The sequence below is a fragment of the Bos taurus genome, chromosome 7, assembly GCF_002263795.3.
Source record: "Bos taurus isolate L1 Dominette 01449 registration number 42190680 breed Hereford chromosome 7, ARS-UCD2.0, whole genome shotgun sequence".
In the NCBI taxonomy this organism is placed as follows: Eukaryota; Metazoa; Chordata; class Mammalia; order Artiodactyla; family Bovidae; genus Bos; species Bos taurus.
In genome coordinates, this window is record NC_037334.1 from 26,316,510 (window position 1) to 26,336,776 (window position 20,267).

The 20,267-nt window shown below is 40.2% G+C and overlaps 1 protein-coding gene and 1 long non-coding RNA gene across 4 annotated transcripts in view; one reads left to right on the top strand and one right to left on the bottom strand.

The window, feature by feature from the left end:
* CTXN3 (cortexin 3) overlaps nucleotides 1-17,309 on the bottom strand; it is a 32,303-nt gene extending 14,994 nt beyond the window's left edge. For 2 of the 3 annotated variants that reach the window (XM_024993805.2, XM_010807088.4), the window contains exon 1: nucleotides 17,179-17,308. The gene's annotated coding sequence lies outside the window, so the exon portion shown is untranslated. Of the gene's footprint in view, nucleotides 1-17,178 lie in introns of all 3 variants that reach the window. The other variant, XM_024993806.2, reaches the window with a different exon arrangement.
* Nucleotides 1-20,267, top strand: part of LOC107132618 (uncharacterized) — a 310,093-nt gene that overhangs the window by 176,249 nt on the left and 113,577 nt on the right. The gene's annotated exons all lie outside the window — the stretch shown is intronic.

Consider the following 20,267-nt stretch of genomic DNA (forward strand, 5'->3'; position numbering starts at 1 on the left):
AGAAGCCCATGGTGATAAAGACAACATAGTGGAACAAGAGGCAGAGAGAAAGTATTTCTGAGAGAGGAGTGTGGATGGAGGAGCGCTGACTAGTGATGCTGAGCTTTGGAAACATACACAGGAGGCTGCAGCTTTGTAAGGGGTGACTGTGTGCCAGGGAAGACTAGGGTCAAAAAGTAAAAAGGGGCTAAAAATAAGAAGTGGAAGGCCTGGGGACAGATGAGTGACCCCACTGCCTTCCAAGATTGTAGAGGTAACTAACTGGTAGGCCAGAATCCTGATACAACTATCAAGATGGGTGGTGGTGGGGACTGAGTGAAGTCATCCCTTTGACGGAAGGAACAGCACAGATGTCAATGCTGACCAAATAGGGAAGAGTGAGGTCAATTTGTTAATAAAAAAATATCAAGAGAACTAAAAGGAGGAACTGTTAAAATTTCATTCTCCCTGTGGAACACCGAAGAATTGATGCTTTTGAACTGTGGTTTTGGAGAAGACTCCTGAGAGTCCCTTGGACTGCAAGGAGATCCAACCAGTCCATTCTAAAGGAGATCAGTCCTGGGTGTTCTTTGGAAGGAATGATGCTAAAGCTGAAACTCCAGTACTTTGGCCACCTTATGCGAAGAGTTGACTCATTGGAAAAGACCCTGAGGCTGGGGGGGATTGGGGGCAGGAGGAAAAGGGGACGACAGGATGAGATGGCTGGATGGCATCACCGACTCAATGGACTTGAGTCTCAGTGAACTCCGGGAGTTGGTGATGGACAGGGAGTCCTGGTGTGCTGCGATTCATGGGGTCGCAAAGAGTCGGACACGACAGAGCAACTGAACTGAACTGAACTGAGATTAGCCATGAGAGATGAATACTGCACAGAGTAGCTACTTTTCAGTATAAGCCTTTCTTTCTGAGTAATTTGACTATTTGCAATTTCACTTTGCAAAGTCAGTCGGTGTAGTATGAGCCAAATATTAAGAAGTAAATAAAAACCCTACCTGAAACCCATTGAGTCTCTTTACAGGATCATCCTGAGGACCATCAGTGAATGGCTGGATAATTCTTTGAGAACAGAGGCTTCCTCACTTGCCCAGAATCACCCCTCAAGGGCTGTGGTCCATTCTGCATGCAAGTAAACAGATCCTTCTCTGTCTTCCTCAAACATCTTGTGTACACTTAAAATCTGATTTCTTGTAATCACATGCAGTGCCCTAAAATCTAAACAATTGCCCTGTTTTTCCCATATCACTCTTACAACCTCTATTTTATGTGTGTTATCTATTCACTTATGCTTCTAACTTCTGTTTAATTATTTATCCATTTATTTTTGTGTATACACTTATTTCCCTTTAAACTTTAGGATGTTTGAAGAAAGCTATGAAGTACAATAGGTTATATGTTATTAGTGGTAGCAGACAAATAAAAAATTTTATTATGTATTCGGTGAATTTTCCCATTGCTAGGAAAGGCTTGATGTACTTGTTCTCAAGTTTTGAAGGATACAATCATTTTCAAATGCTTGTTTGGCTGAAATACTAGATAACATCAGATCAGATCAGTCGCCCAGTCGTGTCCGACTCTTTGCGACCCCATGAATTGCAGCACACACTAGGTATTTTATAAACTTTATTTTGCAGCAATTGTACATAAACAAAAGCAGTAGAATATACTTAAGTTTATTCAGTCTATGTTACTACCACAGAAGTGAAAATACCGCTTAGTAATTTAATAGGGACTGAATACAATTCAGTAACAGTTTTCAGAGAGCTTGTGAAAAAGTTGGCTCTTCGTTTGAAATGCTCAAGAACAACACTTTAAAATGACGCGAGACAGAGCCGATATCAGCCTGGTCTCACTTCCATTTGCTTTTGTCCTCATGAGAATGCCCGTCAGCATTAGTTTCAGGAAGAGGCCTGGTTTTGTTCTCAACATTTTTCTTAATTCAAAAGTAGATATGGGGTCAATTGAGAAAAATGAACATTTCGTGTTCCCAATAGCCCCATAATCAGTATTGCATATCATGAATATGGTTAGGGGCTTGGGTCAAATGCCAATACAATATTCAGTGGACTATGGATTACTAATGTGTAAGCCAAGAAAAGCTGTGTTTGCAAATGCAAAAAGGATGAAGAAAAATCTCTTCATGGTTCCCTGCACATGCCCACATCTGTAGGCCAAGTCAGGGGGGCAGAATGGGACATTCGTCATTAACAGAGACCTCTTCCCTGGTCCAGCCTTTAAGGATTAGCCTCTATGATCCAAGATGAGCCCTCGCTGGCTCCTGAGTCTCCTCTGTCTTCATTCCCCTCTAGGGATAGAGTGCATGTTTTGTGTGGCTACCTGATTATAGTCACTTGCATCTTTTTTTTTTTCCAGTCCTTTCTCTTTCTGTAGTCGCATCACTAAAAACCACCATGTTTCCTATTCCTAAGCTATTTATTGAAAATAATAAATTACCTTTCTTCCCTCACGTATTGTCCATTCAAAGGCTACCCAGTTCAGAATACTAAATAGGCCAAATAAGAATAATGGAATTTATATTTTCAACTCCTGTCAACAACTACTCATTTTATCATCTTAATATCTAACACCACAAAAGCAACAGTAAAATAATGATGACGATAATTAGAATAACAACACAATTACAATAATATAATTCAGCAAGCTTGTACCTTTTGTCTCCTTTGACTTTTGACTCTTACAGTGGCAAGACTTGAGCCCTTTTACATGTTTTTATCTATCAAAAGGTACGTGTGTATGTGTGAGTATGAATTTATTAAGGCTTTCTGATTAGACTGTAAGGTACTTGAGAATAAAGAAAGCTGAGTCTCTTATTAATGTATTTTTCACTTGACTGGCTATAATATTAGCAGAGGTAATAATTTATCCACAGGCTTCACTCTTTGTTACAGATCGTCCTAAATAAACATCGTAGTGGTATTTTTCCTAGTCATTTTCTCTTGCAACATCATTGTCGTACTTTGCCTGTCATATTAAAATAAGTCCAACCAGGCATAACCATTAATTACCGCCTTCCAACCAGTAATCTTCATTCATATCAGTCAAGAGCAGCTAGATAATCTGTGATTTTGAAAAAAAGAAACTTCAGTGGAAAAAATAAGAAAAACTTTTTTTCTCACTACACATTCATTAAGGGTCATGTGGGGACTCTGCTCCCATGTCATTATTACCCTCATCCCAAGATTCAGACAGAGGGTCTGGCATCTACCAGATATGAAGGTAGAGAGGAGAGAGAGCATGGCATGTGTGTGCTAGTTCTTAAGACCTCTGCCAAGTGGCTTCAATTTCACTGGGCAAAGCAAACATCATGGCCACATCTGAATTCAATAGGCTGAGTAGTATAATCCTTCCCTAGATAGGAACACAGAGCACCGAGTGACACAGTCTACCATTACAGTTAGAGTTTTACCCTTTACAGAGTGACTTCCCATAGATTACCCATCTACCTAAGTCACTCAGCTGTGTCTGACTCTTTGTGACTCCCATGGACTGTTGCCCACCAGGCTCCTCTGTCCATGGAATTCTCCAGGCAAGAATACTGGAGTGGGTTGGTATTTCCTTCTCCAGGGGATCTTCCCACCCCGGGGATTGAATGCAGGGTCTTCTGCATTGCAGGCAGATTCTTTATCTCCTAAGCCACCAGGGAAGCACATCCTCCCTCCCCTGCCCATAGATTATGTTCCCACAATAACCTTTCTTTGGCATCTCAGGATCCTTGAGGTTTAATCTTCAAACTATCTCCCACCCAGCTCCACTTCATACAGGTCAGATCTCCTGCTTACCCCTCCTTGCTTCCCCTTTCCTTCTAAGTCTCCCCTTGGATTCTGATGTCTAGGTTCATTTGCTTTCTTTAGCCTCTGATCTATTGGGTCCTTTTCTGGGTTACATCTTATTTCCTTTCTAGCTGGATGCCATAAGGCAGTCTTTTGAGCATGTTGTCTTTCTGATACAATCGCAGAACATTTTGGCTCTTGCACAATGTGTTTCCACAGCCTGACATTTCTCGGTCCACTCCCATACCCTGGCTCCAGCCTAATGGATCATACATGATACCCAGTTCCTCACAGGAACATACTATCCCAGGATACAAAATATTAGTATTTTATATCTATGTAGACATCGGAGAAGGCAATGGCACCCCACTCCAGTACTTTTGCCTGGAAAATCCCTTGGATGGAGGAGCCTGGTGGGCTGTAGTCCATGGGGTCGCTAGAGTCGGACACGACCGAGCGACTTCACTTTCACTTTTCACTTTCATGCATTGGAGAAGGAAATGGCAACTCACTCCAGTGTTCTTGCCTGGAGAATCCCAGGGACGGGGAAGCCTGGTAGGCTGCCGTCTCTGGGGTCGCACAGAGTCGGACACGACTGAAGCGACTTAGCAGCAGCAGCAGCAGACATTGGAAAAGCCCCTGATGCTGGGAAAGATTGAAGGCAGGAGGAGAAGGGGACAACAGAGAATGAGATGGCTGGATGGCATCACCGACTCAATGGACATGAGTTTGAGCAAGCTCTGGGTGTTGGGGATGGACAGGGAAGCCTGGCGTCCTGCAGTCCATGGGGTTGCAGAGTCAGACACAACCGAGTGACTGAACTGAACTGATGTAGGCATGGTTTGGAGAGGTGAAGTGGTTTTCTCCGGAACACAACGATCACATTTAAAATATTTTTGCCCATCTCTCACTTTTCTGCGGGGCCTAAGATAAATAGACATGTCTAAAAATATCTGAGTTTGATAGAGGCCTTTGGGAAAACAGTGATATTCATTTCTTAGTGGGCAGGGAAGGTAGATGTAGACACTACATAAGATTGCATCCAATCTGAATTTTAAGCATTGCCCCTCTGGTCTGCAGGAATGTCTTGTTCCAGCAAATTGACAAACAGCATGGCCTGGATGAATCTGAGGGGTGAATGGGTGGGAGGGAGCCAGATCTCCACAATAAGGCAGCCAACTATTTCTTGGGTTTGATATCCTTAGGGGAATGTAGGTGCCCCTTTTCATCATTCTGACCTACTTGCAATGTTTCAAAAATAATTTTTTTGCTAATTAGAGATTATTCATATTTGTCTTACTTATTCTCCTGTGTCATCTTTTGTTGTTGTACTGGTTTTTTCCAACTGTACAGAATCACTAAAATCTTTCTTATAACCACCCTGACCTTGGCCAACCCCTCTCCCAGTTCCATGTAGAATCAGAATTTTAAAAGCATGGCATCATTTCAAATAAGGTAGAAGTGATCATTTAGGATAGAACTCCTCAAGGCATAAACATTATCTAATGGATTTTGCTTCTTTGCAGCCCTCTGAGGAGAACATAAGCCTGAGGCCTTTGTGAGTGCAGAGGCAAAAAGCTCCTCAGAGCAAAAAGAAAAGAAAAAGGGAAAAAACCCACCCTCATACCTGAAGTCCATGTTCTTAATGGGGATGGACCCATTTAGCTTCCTGCATGGATTTTGAGTTCTGAGGTTAACACAGATCTTAAAGTAGCCACCATGAATATAGCAAGACCGCTAACCCAACTAGGGGGCAGCTGAGATCACTTGGTCTTTTGCTGCCCGCCTCACCTCTTATATTTTGACTGTTAAATTTGCTCTTGAGTTAAGTTCTACATTACAGGTGGCTCCAAACTGGGCATAGCACTGGATCTGGGGGGATAGATTATCTAACTTATAATTGCACGTAATTGCATGTGAATTATTATGACTTGATTTAAAGCAGAAATATTCATCAATATTTTTATGTTCATGTTTTATATTATAAAATTATTTCTCAACAATGTCCTCTAGTTAGTGGCTTGGAACCAAAAGTGAGCTCCACACTCCATCTCTAGGGTGTTTTACTGTAGGAAGTATCAATAAATATGGCAATCAATGTTCTGCTACTCTAAGAATATTGAGTTCCTTTATTTTAGGGAAAATGGTTTTGAGTCTCAGGCTATATATTATAATTTGAATGCAAACAAACTGTAGTTTGAGGGAATTTTATATCATTTTGGACATGATAACACATTCAGAACACTGTAATCTACTGAGAAAAGAGGATGAAAAGTTACCTAACACTCCTGGGCTCTTTGGATTGTGACATGGGGGAGGCAAAGTAGTGTAGACAGATTTGTACTCTTACAATGGCTGTGGGACCAAGTCATCTTCAACTCTGGCGTCCCACACTCCCCAGCTATTAAGAAGGTTATAACTAGACCTAAAATTCTAGATTCTCCATCTATCACATGCCCAGAAGAAAAAAGTCACCACTGTTTTCCCACGCTTGGAAGAGCTTCAGTTCAGTCACTCAGTCGTGTCCAGCTCTTTGCAACGCCATGGACCATAGCACACCAGGCTTCCCTGTCCATCACCAACTCCTGGAGGTTGCTCAGACTCATGTCCATTGAGTCAGTGATGCCATCCAACCATCTCATCCTCTGTCGTCCCCTTCTCCTCCTGCTCCCAATCCCTCCCAGCATCAGGGTGTTTTCCAATGAGTCAACTCTTCACATGAGGTGGCCAAAGTACTGGAGTTTCAGCTTTAGCATCAGTCCTTCCAATGAACACCCAGGGCTGATCTCCTTTAGGATGGACTGGTTGGATCTCCTTGCAGTCCAAGGGACTCTCAAGAGTCTTCTCCAACACCACAGTTCAAAAGCATCAATTGGAAGAGCTTACCAGAACACTTATCGCCTCCATCAGGATAACTGGAAGTAGTACAAGCCCTTCTACCTCTGCAGGGTAGAATGGGCCACCAGTGCTTCAGGAGGAAATTTTCATCCGGAGGATGGGAGAGATTTCTTGCATTTTCTCACATGACTTTCAGAAAAGTAGCTTGCAATATTGCCTTATAGACTGCTTCATTCATAGACAGAAGGAATGGAGGAACTCTACATTAGTATTCGCTTTGAGTCTTCACCTGCAGAGTCAGAAGTCAGCTGTTGAAAGCTAAGAAATTAAGGCTCTGAAGTGTGGTGAGATGTGGGAAGCTCCTCTTCCTTTTTCAGGAACTTCTATCCAGCTCTAACATATATGCTGGCCATTCTCTGGGGCAGAAGAGAGAAGCAGGTCTATTGTAGATGAAGCACAGTAGCAACTTCAATACACAATCCTACCTTTAAAATTGAAAATATCAGATATCTAGAAGCATTTTCCACAATCTGTTAGAGTATCAAATAGTTCAACGTTGCCTGTAAACCCCCCATCATAGGGAATTATGCTGTTACTCTGAAATGCTTGCTCTTTATTCTTACAGATGAATAATGGAAAAGAAAAATTCAGTTCCACAAGCACATTTTCATAAACACAAAGAAAACTAATTCAAATCCATCATGATTTGAGTAATTGGTTCAGTTCAACTGAGTGGCTGATAATAGCACTGGCTATGTTCCTTTCAAAGGTTACTGTTTATAATAAGGAAATAAATTCAATGGATTTCAAGCAGAAGCATATTCTAAAAAGACCTAACTAAAGAGTCATTTCAGAGAATAGTCAGAAATCATGACCCTTTTATTGGTACTTCCAACAGAAAGCTTCTTGGAATGATTTGCTAGATGAGATTTTGCCATTAGGATTTCTTCATAAAACAATCAACCAAGTACCTATATTCAAGCATCCTTACCATTTTGGAATCTGGTCATATTAAACCAGAATGTTATTTCAAAATTATTTCTGTTGTTAGCAATTGTCATTTGTGTTGGCTTCTCCAGTTCTCTGACCCATCTGTAAATGATCCTCAGAAACTTCCCGTCCACTGTAGTTCAGTTCCTCGGTCAGCTTGGCCTTGTACTCAAATGACTCTCCTCCATGGGATCAGCAAAATCTTATATAAATAATTCATAAATTAAACTTCACTTTAAAAATTAAATGAACAGATTATAAACATAGAAAAGAATGACAGCTAATGAAAGGTTAAGAGTTCATAGTTACCATCAACATAAGACAAAAAAGCAATTTAAATGGTGGCCTTGTTTTTCTTTTTTCTTAGTTTCTCTCTGCCTATATTCCACGTATGTAACGTGGGGCTAATCATAGTACTTACCAATCTCCTAGCATTGTTGTAAGGATTAAGCAAATTAAATTTATATAAAAGAGCTTAGAATAGTTTCTGGGACATAAAAGTATATGCTTTTATATAAGTACAAGTTAGTATATAATCACAAATTTTACTTTTTTCTCTTCTGATTGTACCAATGATAATGACACATCTTCCCATGATAAAAGTATATTATAAGTTTTCACTGCAGCATAAATCCAACAAATTCAAATGGTTTTATGATTTTAAAATCTACTATCTATCCTTCAATTGGAATTGAAACCCTAAAGATATATTGAATTCTATTCTGGAACATTAACATGTATGTTACAGTTATTTTTATTAAATTTTCACTATGTATCAAACACCTTAAACGTGCTTTACATGTGATGGTTTATTTAATCCTCAGAAATTAGATATTGTTATCCTAATTTTGCAACTGAGACACAAACTGTTTTCTTGACTTGCCCAATATCACACAGGTAGAAAAGTGATGAATGAGGAATTTAAGTGGAGGCAGTTGGCCTCAAGAGACCACTTGATTAACCTATACACTCTTTCTTTATATGGCTGGAAAATACGTCATTTAATTCCTGAGCTAACAGCTACTATTATGCAATAAGGGATAAGTCAGTATATAACTATTGCCATCTATAAATCAGAGGAACTGCCCAAGTTCAGATTCTTTACAAGGGACACAATTTTATTTAATGAGCAAACTGTCACATCATGGATGTCCCATATCCTTCATTATACTTTAACCTCCATGAGTAGCTTTTTATCCTCCAGAAAGTCCTGTATGGATAAAGTCAGCCCTTCATAAACACCAGGACTGCTGTGATCCCTTCCCACCTGATGGTAAACATTACAGAATTCCATTTGAGTGAGGTGATTTTTCCACTCCTGTTTTAAGACTGGTTTCCCCTGCCAGCACTTCTTCCCTATACCACACATCTGGTCACGTCAGCCCTGAGTTATCTGGAGGGCCCCACCTGGCAAGGCTATGTCTTCGTTCTTCTGTGAGCCATCTGCATCTATATTGCTTTTAAAGGAAAGCTATCATTCAGGCCTTGATGTAAATATGGGACTCTCAAGATGATATTAGCTTAAGAGCCGATGTTGTCAGGTATAGGGCTTCAAGGACTTCTGAGGAGCCCTGGGTTGGGTGATACAGATCATATGATGGGTCTCAGGATTTTCTTTCAGATATATAATGTGCTAAGTTAATATATTTAAACTATGTCCGACAAAGACAGCTATATCTAGCCCTGTAGCTTTCCCTGTATTCCATAACAGGGGCATAGCTGTGATAAAGCAGGAGTACAACGTTTCTACTCAATGGTACATATTTCAGTTCCCCCACTTCTCAAACTCTATAAACTAGGGTAATTCACTAACCTTTTCAAGACTCAGTTCCCTTGGATGTCAAATTGGGAGATGTGTGCTAGCCCTCTCCATTCGCTGTCCATGAGTGTGTTTTTGCTCTTTAATTGATTCCAGGGAGCAATTTAACAGCTGAACGTGCCTTTTAAAAGACTTACTGTGTAAGGAGATAATAATGAATCAAGATCATCATTCTTTTTTGGTGGGTTTGGTTTTTTGTTTTTATTGAAGAGTGGTTGATTTATAACATATATTAGTTTCAGTGCACATCATAGTGATTCTGTATTTTGTAGATCATGCTCTGTTAGAAGTTATTACAAAATAATGCTTATAATTTCTTGTGCTGTACAAGATATCCATGCTGTTATCTATTTTATGCATGGTAATTTCTATCTCATCCTTCACTCCTTTTTTGCCCCTCCCCACTTCCCTCTCACTACTAGGAACCGCTAGCTTGTCTTCTACATCTGTGGGTCTGTTTTTCTTTTGCTATATACATTCATTTTCTTTTCTAGATTTCACATATAAATGATATCAAACAGTATTTGTTTTTCTCTCTCTGACTTATTTCACTAAGCATAATATTCTCTAGGCCTAACATTCATGCTGCTGCAAATGGCGGAATTTCATTTGTTTTATGGGTAAATAACATTCCATTGTAGGGCTTCCCTGATAGCTCAGTTGGTAAAGAATTCACCTGCAGTGCAGGAGACCCTGGTTCAATTCCTGGGTTGGGAAGATTCGGAGGAGAAGGGATAGGCTACCCACTCTAGTATTCTTGGGCTTCCCTTGCGGCTCAGATGGTAAAGAATCTGCCTGCAATGCAGGAGACCTGGGTTCAATCCCTGGATTGGGAAGATCCCCTGGAGAAGGGAAAGGCTACCCACTGCAGTGTTTTGGCCTGGAGAATTCCATGGACTGTATAGTCCATGGAGTCTCAAAGAGTCAGACACGACTGAACAACTTTCACTTCACAACATTCCATTGTGCATATGGAATGTCATGTCTCCTTTATCCATGCATCTGTTGAAGGACATTTGGGTTGCTTTCTTATCTTGACTGTTGTAAATAGTGCTGCCTTGAACATTGGGGTTCATGTATCTTTTAGAATTAATGTTTTTGCTTTTTCCGAATATATACCCAGGAGGGGAATTTCTAGATCAGGTGGTAGTTCTCTTTTTAGTTTGTTTTGAAAAACTTCCATACTGTTTTCCATAGTGGCTGCACCAATTTACATTCCCACCAGCTGTGTACATGAGTTACCTTTTCTCCACGTCCTCTCCAACATTTGTTACTTATAGACTTTTTGATGTTAGCCATTCTGACAGGTGTGAATTTATATATCATTGTGGTTTTGATTTGCATTTCTCTAATATTTAATGATGCTCATGTGCCTGTTGGCCATCTGTATGTCTTCTTTGGAAAATGCCTATTTAGATCTTCTGCCAAGTTTTTTCATTAGATTGTTGGTTCTTCTGATATTAAGTCATATGAGCTATTTATATAATGTGAATAATAACCACTTATCAGTCATATCATTTGCTAATATTTTCTCCTATTCCCATAGCTTACTATTTGTTTTGTTAATGGGTTCCTCTGCCCTGCAAAAGCTTTTAAATTTAATTATGTCCCATTTTGTTTATTTTTGCCTTTATTTCTTTTGCCTTAGGAGACAGATCCAAAAAAGCACATTGCTACAATTTATGTCAAAGAGTGCTCTGCCTATGTTCTCTTCTAGGAGTTTCATGGTTTCAGGTCTTACATTTAGATCTTTAATCCATTTTGAGGTTTTTTTTTTTTTTTTTTTGTATATGATATTAAAGAATGTTCTAATTTCATTCTTTTACTTGTAGCTGTACAGTTTTCCTAACACCACTTATTGAAGAGACTTGTCTTGTCTCCATTGTATATTCTTGCCCCCTTTGTTCCAGATTAATTGACCACAGGTGGATGGGTTTATGTCTGGGCTCACTATTCTATTCCCATTGAACTATGTGTCTTTTTTTGTGCCAGTATCATGCTGCTTTGATGACTATAGATTTGTAAGGATCATTCTTGAAAATTAGTTCTTTCTTCCCTCTTCCTCCTGTCTTCCCTCTCTTTAAGACATTAATTAATAGACATGATACTCAGAAACTTTTCAGAGGAATGAAATATTGAAAATGCCCTTCAAAACCATGTACCCAGTCAAATAATGATCAGGACCCAACAAATGAAAACATGAAATAGGATTGAGAACTGTAAGTCTCCTAAACTTCAAAGGTAAGGCATTAACCCATTTTGAACCCAAAATGGCTAACTAGGCAGGGGGGAAGAGATTGAGAATTTAGAGATCAGCTATGTGGGAGAATCTTGAGGGAGCATTTCTTCTATGCCCATCATTCTTTCATACATGAAACTCTAGGCCTGGATTCTTTTTCAGCCATAGACCAGCCAAGGCAATACCAGAGAGAATGGAAAATTATTCTCCAGTTCTCTTCACAATGCACATTTATTTATTAATATTTATGAGAATATTTTAGGTGTAAGCACCGTTTTCCTTTCCTATGGATTCAGTTTTCTCATTAAGCCTCATCACAGTGGAGTTATTCCTTCTGACTCACTGTCGTGTGGAATCACCTTAGCTTGTATTAGTTATGATGGCTAAATAATATTGATGGGAAAAACTCCACAAGTAGGAGATGTCTTCAAAATACTGAACAGGAAAAACTGATTGTGGGAAATGTAACTGTTCCTGGCAGTTACTCATTCGCCCCTCAGGGCAGCACTTTCTTCATGTTTGCATTTTAGAATTTCCTACTTCATGTTCGAATTCTGGAGTCAGCAAACTTTCTGTAAAAGGCCAGATTGAAAATATTTTCAGGTTTGCAGGCCAGGTAGTATTGATACATACTACTCAACTCTGTTGTAACATGAAAGCAGCCAGAGATAATGCATAAACAAATGAGCATGCCTGTGTTCCAATAAAACCTTACTTATAGACACTGAATTTGAATTTCACGTAATTTTCATGTGTCCCCAAATAATTTTTATTTGATTTTTCCTCTAACTACTTAAAAATATGAAACCATACATAGCTCTTTGTTTTGTTGTTGTTCAGTCATTAAGTTGTGTCCAGCTCTTTGCGACCCCATGGACTGTAGCCTGCCAGCCTCCTCTCTCCTCTACTATCTCTCTGAGTTTGCTCAAATTCATGTCCACTGAGCCAATGATGCCACCCACCCAACCATCTCATCTTCTGTCATTCCCTTCTCCTCCTGCCCTCAATCTTTCCCAACATCAGGGTCTTTTCCACTGAGTCAGCTCTTCTCATCAGGTTGCCAAAGTACTGGAGCTTAAGCTTCAGCATTAGTCCTTCCAATGAATATTCAAGGTTGATTTCCTTTAGGATTGACTGATTTGATCTCCTTGTTGTCCAAGTAACTCTGAAGAGTATTCTCCAACACCACAATTCAAAAGCATCAATTCTTCAGTGCTTAGCCTTCTTTAAGGTCCAAATGTCACATCCATACATGACTATTGGAAAAACAATAGCTTCACTTAATGGACCTTTGTCAGCAAAGTGATGTCTCTGCTTTTCAATATGCTGTCTTGGTTTGTCATAGCTTTCCTTCCAAGGTGCAAGCGTGTTCTCATTTCATGGCTGCAGTTACTGTCTGCAGTGATTATGGAGCCACCCAAATAAAATCTATCATTGCTTCCAATTTTCCCCCATCTATTAGCCACGAAGTGATGGGACTGGATGCCATGATCTTAGTTTTTTGAATGTTAAGTTTCAAGCCAGCTTTTTCACTCTCTTCTTTCATCCTCATCAAGAGGCTCTTTAGTTCCTCTTCACTTTCTGTCATTAAAGTGGTATTATCTGTATATCTGCGGTTGTTGATATTTCTCCTGGCAATCTTGATTCCAGCTCATGATTCCTTTAGCTTGGAATTTCACATGATGTACTCTGCATATAAGTTAAATAGGCAGGGTGACAATATACATCCTTGACAAACTCCTTTCCCAATTTTGAACCAGTCCATTGTTCCATGTCCAGTTCTAACTGTTGCTTCTTGACCTGCATACAAATTTCTCAGAAGACAAGTAAGGTGTTGCCAGTTTGATGGCTGGTTCCTCTGCCTCTTTGAAACCCAGCTTGTCATTTGAAGTTCTCAGTTCATGTACTGCTGAAGCCTAGCTTGAAAGATTTTGAGCATAACCTTGCTAGCATGTGAAATGAGTGCAGCCTTAGGGTAGTTTAAACATTCTTTGGTAATGGAATGAAAACTGACCTTTTCCAGTCCTGTGCCCACTACTGAGTTTTCCAAATTTGCTGACAGATTGAGTGCAGCACTTTAACAGCAGCACCTTTTAGGATTTTAAATAGCTCAGCTGCAATTCTGTCACCTCCACTAGCTTTGTTCATAGTAATGCTTCCTAAGGCCCACTTGACTTCATACTCCAGAATGTCTGGCTCTAGGTGAATGACCACACCATCATGGTTATCGGGGTCATTAGGACCTTTTTATAAAAAAAAATTTTTTAAGACCATTTTTTATATGGTTCTTCTGTATATTCTTGCCACCTCTTCTTCATCTTTTCTGCTTCTGTAGATTCTTACCATTTCTTTCTTTTATTGTGCCCATCCTTGCATGGAATGTTTACTTGATGTCTCAATTTTTCTTGAAGAGATCTCTGGTCTTTCCCATTCTATTATTTTCCTCTATGTATTTGCACTGTTCATTTAACAAGACCTTCTTATCTCTCCTTGCTATTCTCTGGAACTCTACATTCAGTTGTATATATCTTTCCTTCATAGCTATTCAGTTCAGTCACTCAGTCGTGTCCAACTCTTTGCGACCCCATGGACTACAGCATGCCAGGCCTCCCTGTCCATCACCAACTCCCAGAGTTTACTCAAACTCATGTCCATCACGTCGGTGATGCCATCCAACCATCTCATCCTCTGTCGTCCCCTTCTCTTCCCGCCTTCAATCTTCCCCAGCATCAGGGTCTTTTCCAGTGAGTCAGTTCTTCACATCAGGTAGCCAAAATATTGGAGTTTCAGCTTCAGCAACTGTCCTTCCAATGAATATTCAGGACTGATTTCCTTTATGACAGTTAGCTATTGTATAGATATTAGGCCCTGAGAAGGCAATGGCACTCCACTCCTGTACTCTTGCCTGGAAAATCCCATGGACGGAGGAGCCTGGTAGGCTGCAGTCCATGGGGTTGTGAAGAGTTGGACATGACTGAGTGACTTCACTTTCACTTTTCACTTTCATGTATTAGAGAAGGAAATGGCAACCCACTCCAGTGTTCTTGCCTGGAGAATCCCAGGGACGGGGGAGCCTGGTGGGCTGCCATCTATGGGGTCGCACAGAGTCGGACACGACTGAAGTGATTTAGCAGCAGCAGCTATTAGGCCATACAAAAACAGCTGGTGGGCCAAGTATGACTCACAGGCTATTGGTCCCCTACCCTTGTTTTAATTCATCTATATGAGACCTTTGAGAGTAACACCCATATTATTCTCATCCAAATGAATTACAGTGATAATCAGATAATCAGCAATGAATATAAATGCTAAGGATCACAAAAATTTTCAAACCAGTATAAGGAAAGAGAAAGGAAGGAAGAACAAGGAAATAAATAACTGAAATGTCACATCTCAAGAGTTGCTGATCAACATCACTCATTATCAGAGAAATGCAAATCAAAACCACTATGAGGAACCATTTCACGCCAGTCAGAATGGCTGCGATCCAAAAGTCTACAAGCAATAAATGCTGGAGAGGGTGTGGAGAAAAGGGAACCTCTTACACTGTTGGTGGGAATGCAAACTATTACAGCCACTATGGAGAACAGTGTGGAGATTCCTTAAAAAACTGGAAATAGAACTGCCTTATGATCCAGCAATCCCACTGCTGGGCATACACACTGAGGAAACCAGAAGGGAAAGAGACACGTGTACCCCAATGTTCATTGCAGCACTGTTTATAATAGCCAGGACATGGAAGCAACCTAGATGTCCATCAGCAGATGAATGGATAAGAAAGCTGTGGTACATATACACAATGGAGTATTACTCAGCCATTAAAAAGAAAACATTTGAATCAGTTCTAATGAGGTGGATGAAACTGGAGCCTATTATACAGAGTGAAGTAAGCCAGAAGGAAAAACACCAATACAGTATACTAACGCATATATATGGAATTTAGAAAGATGGTAACAATAACCCTGTGTACGAGACAGCAAAAGAGACACTGATGTATAGAACAGTCTTATGGACTCTATGGGAGAGGGAGAGGGTGGGAAGATTTGGGAGAATGGCATTGAAACATGTAAAATATCATGTATGAAACGAGATGCCAGTCCAGGTTCGATGCACGATACTGGATGCTTGGGGCTAGTGCACTGGGATGACCCAGAGGGATGGTATGGGGAGGGTGGAGGGAGGAGGGTTCAGGATGGGGAACCCATGTATACCTGTGGCGGATTCATTTTGATATTTGGCAAAACTAATACAATTATGTAAAGTTTAAAAATAAAATAAAATTAAAAAAAAAGAGTTGCTGAAATTGGACTGTGCTATTTGGGAAAACATTTCTTGATAAGTTATTTGAAAACATTGCCTTTATGTTTTACTTTGAAAATTTGGGTCACAGTTGAACCTGCTCAGCACTGCTTCAAGAGGCTGCTGGATCTTCACCATGATTATTAGAATTGAAATGGTGGGATATCAGCCATGATTGTTAATGGAAGTAATGGCTTCACCCCATTATCATTCTTCATCACAGACAAGAGAAAAAACAAATACAAATAGAAATCTCCAGCTTGTTAATGTGTTCTGGTGATAGCCTTAGGGTTGAAGAGCACTTTCAGTGTAATTCAAATAAGGCTATATCCTTCTGAACCTAAGAGAAAACCTTGAAATGAAGAGATTGCTTCAGAGTTGCATGGGGCTTCTGGGTTTCAGTTGGACATCTTTAACACACTGAACTCTGCTGATGACTTGTGCTGTGAGTTTATCTAGTGCCCAGGGAAGAAATGGGCTCAGTGCCAGTTCAGAAAATTTCCTGCTAGTTTCTGTCCTGATCACCATGAACATATTCTTTCCAAATAAATAGCAAGATCTCTGAGAGAGCTAATGCAAGGCATAAGACAAAATCATTTTACTTTCAAATCTATAAACATTTTAAAAATCACATTCCTGCATCTAGAAGTTATTAATACAAATGAGTGCCTATCTGCAAGTCTCAGAGCCTCTAAAACTCGGGTAACATGAAAGCACTGTAGAATACTTTCATTCCAGTTGGAAAAATCTTAGAATTAACAAATTGTAATAAACTTGGATGTCATTTGGCTCTCCTCAACATTTATCAGAACAATTCTTAGGGCATTTAAGGTGGATGAAAACCCAAGCACCCTCCATACATGTTAGATTTCCTGTCCTAGGATTTATGGTCCTCTAACATCAGATATTATCCTTGTGCCTAATTTACATCCTACGAGACAGCTTAAGCTATACATGGACTTATGTGCATGATAAGTCAATTCATGAATTTCAACCCACTTAAACTTCTTTGTTTATAATTGAAGTATAGTTGATTTACCATTTATACCTCTAACATCAAAACTTAGTTTAAAAAAATTACTTCTTTAAGTGACTCAACCTTAGTTAGGTCATTAATTGCAATGAGAAAGGAAAATGTATTTTCATTTCAAGTAGCTCATATTTTGGGCTTCCCTAGTGGTTCAGTGGATAAAGAATTTACCTACCGTGCAGGGGACACAGATTCAATCTCTGGCTCCGGAAGATCCCCTGGAGAAAGAAATGGCAACCTACTCCAGTATTCTTGCCTGGGAAATTCCATGGACAGAGAAGCCTGTGGACTACTGTCCATGGGGTTGCAAATAGTTGGATGCAACTTAGCAAATAAACCACCAACCAGCTCATATTTCAGCCAGGCTTGGTTAACATGTTTCTGCATGTGGTCTCTAATATACGCATAAGCAAATATTGCTTAAGTTGTACTGCAGCTAAAGACTAAACAGTAGACAATTACCATAGAGAAGCAAGCAGTTAGAAAAATCGTAAGTCAAGGTTCAATATATATATTTCTGTAAATAAAAGGGCAAACAAGTATCAGGCTAAACAAAACCATTTGCCTTTATCACAAATATAAATATTAAAATATTAATTGAACTTGAGTCACTGCTATTCAATTACTATGAGCCCCCCAAATTTTAATGAAGACAAAATACTTTTTTTTTGTTAAATAAACATATGGTTAACAATGAGGAAAGACCTATAAACAAATACTAAGTTTTGTGTTTAGATTTTCCCCAGATGCAAGTAATAATTTCTTTTTTGGAAAAGGTCATAACATAAACACATATTCATATAGATCTCAGTTTTCAGGAAGAATTTAGAAATGTTTCTAAAAAAAGAAGCATCATTGCTATAACTACATTTCATAAATATTTATCAGATATTTACAGGGGGTGGCTTCTCACATTTTTAATTATATTCACTAACTTCTATGATTAGAGAATATTTTTGTTGGAATTCACCATTTATTGCTTACAATATCTCACTTATTCTCACAGATTCATTTAAAAGGCACTTATTTTAGTAATCACTTTATAGCTGAAGAAACTAAAATTGAAAGAGCATACAAGTCTTCCCCTCACTCTTCTCTCTCTCACCATGTAAGGATGCAAAATGCCTCGCAAAGCAGAAAAGAAAATTTGAGCCTTGTGCATGGCAATACAATATTGCAAGCTGCTAGGAAACACTGTCTTTGTTCCTAATTCTAAAGATACTTTTATCTATTCAGGCTTGTTTACTGTTCATAGAGGCATGGGACATCAACAGAGAGGCTCATGGAAATCTAAAAGAAAAAACAGCATGCACTTTCACAGTGTTGCTGTCATTTATGATCCTTTACCAGAATGTGGGGGGCCATAGGCCTGGTACGAAGGCCAGAGACCAGAGCTAACAATTGACTGTGGCTCCAATTCACCTGCCAATGCAAGAGATGCAAGAGATGCGGCCTTGATCCCTGGGTCGAGAAGATCTCCCGGAGTAGGAAACGGCAACCCAGTCCAGTATTCTCACCTGGGAAATCTCATGGACAGAGGAGCCTGGTGGGCTACAGTCCATGGGGCCACAAAGATTCAGACATGACTGAGCCACTGAGTGCACCTAGACCCCTTTAAGGTCCCTGAGACGTGGGTAACAACAGGATAGAAGCAGCCTTCATCCAGGCTTATCTCACATTTCCCTGGGGTCAAGGGACCCAGACTCATTCACAGATAGTATATCAAGTAATGCTTACAGAAGCCCTGCCAGCTCACAGGTGCAACCACTCTAACTGTGGCACTCTAACAGCTCACTCTAACTACCACTCTACCTGTACTAACCAGGTGGGAGTGACTCAGTTCAGTTCAGTTCAGTCGCTCAGTTGTGTCTGACTCTTTGCAACCCCATGGACTGCAGCACACCAAGCTTCCCTGTCCTTCCCCAACTCCCACAGCCTTTTCAAACCCATGTCCATTGTGTCAGTGATGCCATCCAACCATCTCATCCTTTGTCATCCCCTTCTCTTCCTGCCTTCAATCTTTCCCAGCATCAGGGTCTTTTCCAATGAATCAGTTCTTCTCATCAGGTGGCCAAAATATTGGGGTGACTCAGTATACCATTAAACTCTAATCTACATGCAATTAGTAATTGACAAATAAACCTTTAGATTTCTGATTATGGGGAATAGAATAGGTCCCTTTTGCAAAGAACACTTTTTTAGGCCAGGAAGCCAAAATGGACATTTTGAGAAAGATTATTATATCTCAAGGCCCTCAATTCCAACAGGATGGCAAAGGGAAATTTTCTGTCACCCCCCAAGGCCCCGAAGTCCCACCTCTCTCCATGATTTTGATCCTTAAAAGGTCCATCAAGGCACGACAGTGTTAATAATGTTCCCTTTTGCTCTCCTGGGTAAAATCTGATGAGCAACCCTCAAGGCCTGAGATGCTGGGGTGTGGGACAGAGTAGGTCACCTCTTGCCACCGACATTCGCAGTGTAGTTTGGAAGATGAGGCTACAGCTCCTCAGGGAATCTGCCACTGTGGCTGACTGGCTGCGCACTTGCTGTGTGGTTGTGTTATTCCGAGTCTCACTCTGTTTTCTGTAGGTCCACTGGCACACACATGAAAGTAGGGAAGACCACAATGCACTCTTGTTTGAGCCACACCATAGATCCTCAGAGGACTCGGAGGGCCTGAGGATCGGTGACGCTGAAAAGGGCAGCAGAGGCCAGGGAGGGAATGTCACAGGCATCACAGCTCCTATCAGAAAGACTTCTACACGAGTGGGCGCGACTGTTCAGGTGTGATGACAAGTGGGAATCGTATAACACTTCATTTATGGATTTCACAGCACTGTAATGGGGAAGTGAAAAGATTACTCACAGGAGTCTCACAAAAGTTTCCTTCTGACCAGTTGTATTCCAAGAATGTATTTGACCTAAATATCTTGAATAATAGGGAAAAGGTTAGAATGGAGAGCATTAATTGCTGCATGTGAGTGTATGATATATACACACATAATCTGAAAATTTTCAAGCATATAATACAGGGATACAAATAAAAAGGCCATCAGTTCAAATGATAGAAATACAGTGTGAATACAATATATAATCACAAATATGTAAATCTATGTATGCTATGCTATGCTAAGTCACTTCAGTTGTGTCCGACTCTGTGCGACTCCATAGACGGCAGCCCACCAGGCTCCCCCCGTCCCTGGGATTCTCCAGGCAAGAACACTGGAGTGAGTTGCCATTTCCTTCTCCAATGCATGAAAGTGA